The sequence below is a fragment of the Lithobates pipiens genome, unplaced genomic scaffold (genome assembly GCF_037356315.1).
Source record: "Lithobates pipiens isolate NorthernLeopardFrog02 unplaced genomic scaffold, aLitPip1_a1.2 Scaffold_18, whole genome shotgun sequence".
Classification (NCBI taxonomy): Eukaryota; Metazoa; Chordata; class Amphibia; order Anura; family Ranidae; genus Lithobates; species Lithobates pipiens.
In genome coordinates this window covers 336,742,873-336,748,872 of record NW_027507758.1, presented here as the reverse complement: position 1 = coordinate 336,748,872, position 6,000 = coordinate 336,742,873, and positions in this window count along the sequence as shown.

The window sequence follows — 6,000 nt, the reverse complement described above, 5'->3', positions numbered from 1 at the left end:
TTTCCTTTTACTATAAGTAGTCTATGTGTTTTGTCATTGAAAAATGAGTGGTAGCAAGGTTAAAGATTTTGTTCCATGCACAGTGCAATACATTTGCAGACAACTGGAGCAAAGGTTCCAGAGTAATACCTGTGTGGCAGAAGGTAGCATATTGCTAATCTAGAAGCTTGCTTTAGAAGCAGAATGCAACAGTGAGGGAAGCTGGCAACATAAGGAGAAGCCTCCTGCTCACTGAGCTTGAAATTGGTGGGATGGATGTGGTTTGAGGAAGGATGTCTTAGGATAATCAGATAGAGGACTGAGTGTATAGAACAAAGGTAGTGATGATGTGTCCTGAAATGGGAATACCAGTCCTTTGTTTGAGTATGCAAACAAATTTGGCAAATTGAACAGATGAAAGCTTGGCATACCTGGAAGTGTCAGCAATGGACAGATTTCTTGGGAAGACTGGACATGAAAGAATTGTTTGAGAAAACCAAGACCATTCATTACTACAGGGTGAAATGGAGGAGGGTGATGTGTGATTTATGGTAGATAAGTACTTATTCAAACTGACATACTATATGTATCATGCGTACTTAGGTGTACTACAATGTGATTAATTTTGAATGGCACCCTAAAGCACCAGTAAAACGCACCCACTCTACAGCACACTAGAACACACAGTAACAATCCGTGTTTTGATACAGGAAAAAAATTGTGCATATCTGAGTGAATGGACCGCCTTAACACATGTTACAATACAATGACCCTTCATTGATGCAATACGGAAAAAAAATATGAATGGGCCCTGTGGAATGCAGCACACACTGTAAAACATAAAAGCGTTATGTTGGTAATATTCCTGGCTATGCCCTCTTTCAGTGAGACAGGACAAACTGTAAAGGTGGTGGTGTGTGTCTCTGAGAGAAGTGCTCAAAAAATTGCTGTTTTTTTTTTTAAGGTGAAAAAAAGTGCTGATATGTTTTGGGTGTAGTTATACTGTATATGGGTTTGCACACATCTACTTTAAGTATCAGATTATGTTACTGGTCCCCAAGTATTAATGAGGAGGTAGATACTTAAAATCTTGCACAGATGGAAAAGACTGTACGTTCTGCAACATTCAAAATAATAGTAGATTTTAACCTCACTGTATTGGACTGGTGTAAAGGTATATTTGGCACATCCAAAGTTCAGAAATTATAACACTATTACAGGAACATTTTAATAGACACCCAATGGGAAATGATGCTCTGCTTGGCTTGTTAATCTCAAACAATGCAAATCTTAAAATAAATGTTCCTATTTAGGAAACTCTGGGCAGAAGTGACCATTTCATTTACTTTAAATCATAAACACCAAGCACATACTGGAAAGGCAAAAACACGCAGTTTTAGGAGAGCCAAATTCTCTTTGCTACTCTCTAAAGCCGATAGAAGAAATCTTGTCAGCAATAAGTAAAAAAAGACTAAAATCGATATGTCTTACTAGTTTTGCTAAAAAAAAAAAAAAAATGCTAACATAAATACCAAAAGTAAATTTTCATGATTTGAACAAGGATACAAAGACCCCACAAAAAGACATTTAAATGACAGACTACTAAAAAGAAGAAAAAAGATCTCAAAATATTATGGCTGCTATCTACAGAAAATAACATCATACTATGATGAACCAAAGTGTTGTTATACTGCCTTTGGAGATGAGGAAGAAATTTTCCCGTTAGACCCCTTTAACACTGGGGCGCTTTTCAGGCGCTACAGTGCTAAAAATAGCGCTGCAAAGTGCCCTGAAAGAGACGCTCCTGTCTCTTCAGTGTGAAAGTCTGAGGGCTTTCACACACTGGCGGTGCACTGGCAGGACTGTAAAAAAAGTCCTGCTAGCAGCATCTTTGAAACAGTGAAGGAGCACTGTGTATACCGCTCCCGCCCATTGAAATCAATGGGGTGGATCAGCACGGCTATACTGCTGGCAAAACGCTGCTGCAGCAGTGCTTTCTGGGTGGTTTTAACCCTTTTTAGGCCACTAGTGGGGGTTAAAAGTGCCTCAATAGTGAGCGAATACTCCCGCAAATACCGCCGTGGCCCCAGTGTGAAAGGGGCCTTAGAGAAATCTGGACTGTGCTGTAAAATACTTTTTGCCACCCCCCTTCCTCCACAAGGATTCTATGTAACCATTTGCTGGGTAGCAGAATGTACGAACCATCATAGGGAGAATGAGGTTGTAGCCTTTAGTCTGCAAAGCTTGGTGTGGAATGTGCCTTTCAGTGTGGGAAGTGTTTTGGAGTTGTCTAGGATGCTGGTATCGGAAAGATGCGGCTGTCAACGTAGAAGCTTTTTTTGGAGGTTTGTAAGAGCATGTCACTGAAACTGACCATACATGGATTGAAATTTGTCTGGTTCAGTAGAGACTGCCAAATTTTGATCCACGTTTGAGCGGGCTTGTAGTACACACATCGATTGACTTGTGCACAACCAGCCTGTCAGACTTTTCCTCGCTCGCTCAGTGCCACCAGCAACACTGATCATTGTATTCTGGTAGTGGGGAGGGCTCCTTGCTCTCAGATTACAAAGGCTCAGCGGGAAAGATTCCTCATGCACGTTGACTGTGTGGATGGGGGAATCTGGTAAACAAAAAAAAATAACCCACTAATTGAACTAAAAAAATGAATAATGTATGGTCAACTTAAGCGTTTATAGTAGACTGTACTAGTTTGCAGAGTTTACACATTCTTTGTACTCTTACATGAAATAATGTTGTTCACATGTGTTTTATCTACTGTTTTGCTATAGAACAGTGCACAGAACATGTATGGGACAATATGTCACACAATTCCCCTGCTTTATACCAATTTACATGCTATAACTGTAGCCTCTTTGCTACATCTACAAAGTATTTACGTGGCAATCTTTCCTCATCGTCACCATTCTGTGATCAATTGGCAAGCCATACGCTTAAGAGAGCAGTCAGAAATTCATGTGCAATATGAACATTCATGATAATAATATACACAAATAAACGAATACTTCCAAAACCATGCTGAAAATGATGTGCTGAATAATCAAGTGCAACAAATCTTCAATATTGATAGATAATATTAAACATTCATAATAACAGGTATTTCTAATAAAGTGCAAATAAAGCAAGTAAAGTGCAAGTGTTCTAAAAGTGCTGGTAGTGTAATCAAAGTCCAAAAAAGACCGATCTCCAAGTGACAGTTCATATAAAAAGAATAAAGTGCATGTGCAGTATGGTTGAATGAAATCCACTTCATCCAATAGATATCACCATCCGTCATTTCCCCCAGCCTCTCATCTCATATAAAGACCCCCACAGGGCACGTTAAGCCTTGGCATTTATATATCCAGGACCCACAGTGATCGATTGATCTCTGCAGATGATCACAGCAATACCGATACCAAGGTGGGCTTCAGGCTCATCCGATGTTGTAGGGTCCTGTTGGATTGGCTCTGCTGACTCCTCTTCTCCATTGTCGATACCTGCAGGTTTCCTGCCAATCCCCTGGACAGGTTTTTTGGTGGCGGGGTGTCCGACCCTGGGATTGTACGACCCTCTCCATATCTGGGTATATATCGGGGATCCCTGTGAGGAGTCAGTCAGATTGGCACTCTTTACTTGGCTCGGCCAGTATCTCCTGGCATTTCCTGGATATATACATACCAAGGCTTGACCTGACCTGTGGATATGAGGTAAGAGGCTGGGGGAAATGAGTGGCGCACCACGGATGGTGATATCTATTGAATGAAGTGGACTTCGTTTGATCGTACTGCACATGCACTTTGATCTATTTATATGAACAGTCACTTGGAGATCTGTCTCTTTTTTGGACTTTGATTACACTACCAGCACTTTTAGCACACTCTTGCACTTTATTTATTTTTACTTTATTAGAAATACCTGTTATTGCAAATGTTTAATATTATGGATCATGCCGAAGATTTGTTGCACTTGATTATTCAGCACATTATTTTCAGCACGGTTTTAGAAGTATTCATCGTGTGTATATTATTATCATGAATGTTTATAGTTTTACCTTCTTGAAGATTATCAGCACCTGATCAGTTTAGTACATCACCATTAACACAGTCCTGGAAGTGTTAAGTGTCTTTAAGGCCACTTTCACACTGTCGGACCGTTCAGGTCCACCTGTCAGTTTTGACGGCGGACCTGAACGGGCGCTCCATGCTAGTCTATGGAGAGAAGGATGTCAGCGGTGACATGTCCGCTGACATCCGACCCGGTCCAATCCGCCAAAAGCAGACGGCCCTACGGCCCTACGTCCGTATCCGAAGCTATCGGATCGGGTGAGATCTGATGAAAACGGACATGCTGTCCATTTTCATCCGATCTCTCCATAGAATCCTGCGACGCTGGACAAGCCCCTCCCCACTCAGTGAGCAGAGAGGGACCTGTCATCCGCCGGCTCGGTGGAGATCAACAGAGAGAACTCCCGCTGAGCCGGTGGACTCCGTGCAAGTGGATCCGCCTCGTCTGAATGAGGCCTAACACTTTTATTTTTGTTTACTTATTTATTATTTATTATTTATTTTTAGTTAGTGCCACGTAGCTCTATACTCTATTTTTTCTGTGTGGGAATACTTATATGTTGGCAGCTTCTCTTATCCTTATTTTGTTCATTTGAGTGAGTCTAGGTTTTGCGCATTAGTATTTTTCCTTTCACATGTACAATCTGAATACCTTCCAGCATGTGTTTTGGCTAGCCTGTTCATAAATATGAACACATGGCTTATCTGATTATAGCATAAACATCAGAGAGAGGCTGGGAGAGAAGAACTGCACAGACTGTGCTGGCAGCGGCATGTTGTGGAAAGTTATAGTATTTAGATCAGATTTTCTGACCTGATTGCAGTTCCACACAAAAGCAACAGCCAGAGGAAGTCTGCCTGTTTAGGAGCCATCTTATGTCTGTGTATATTTTGTAGGGATCGTCCTTAAAAGGAGTATTTGTAAGGAGTCAGCCTGTAAGTAAGGTTGCATTTTGAGGGCTTCTTGCCTGCTTTACCGAAGAAAATAAACAAAATATCAAAGGCCATCCTCACCAAAAAATTTTGAACCCAATACAACACAAATATTTAGCTTCCAGGCTGTTTACTGGACTGTTCGGTCAGCTCCTACCCCCTGCCTGTTTTAGCACACGCTGAATCTTCTTATACTACACTTTATTAACCAGGTGTGTTCAGTTAATAACCCCATCAACTGCTAAAAAGCACGAAGACCCCCAACGAGACTACCTTCTACTTCATAAAAATGCAAAATTATGGGTGGTTCAGGTCATGTCTTTGATTAACTGGAGATGTCTTGTCACATAGCACTCTGTCATTTCCCCCTTCCCCACCATCAACCTGGAGGTCTGAAAATGTTCAGCCTGTGAGCTCTTGAAAGGGCATCCAAATGTTTTTATGATAGAACCCAACAACACCAAAGAATGTTCAGACTTGTTTCTTGGTAACAGAAGGCCACTTTGCTTCTACCATATGGATATGGGGTTTTATTAGGCCCCACTTAATGGTTTATCCAAGATACTCTGGCTTTTTTATCCATATGGCACATTTTAAGCCTGCTTTCCTAATGGAATTCAGGACAGCCTGCACATTAGGGAGGTTACTTTACCAGTCTTTTCTAAAAACATGAGGCCTAATAATTCACAGCCAAACAAACAAAAAAATAAATGTTATTGGTGCCTTGCTTTTTAGAACTGTTCTTGGTGTTGTTTGGGGTGCTGATTCGGAAAATTGCATTAACTAGACTGCATCAGCTCTAGTTTTTTTAGATACAATCAAATTTGTATAATCGTTTAGTCAATTTTTGAAAAGATTCTGCTGATCAACTTATGTTACCTAGCTTGCATTTTTTTCCCATATAGTGAGTGTTTATGTACTTCCAACTGTAATTTTACATCGAAAACTGTGGATTCTAAAGTATAAGTTCTTAATTGTGTTATAGTTATGATCTAATAGAAGGCGTGTGTATATAGCCACT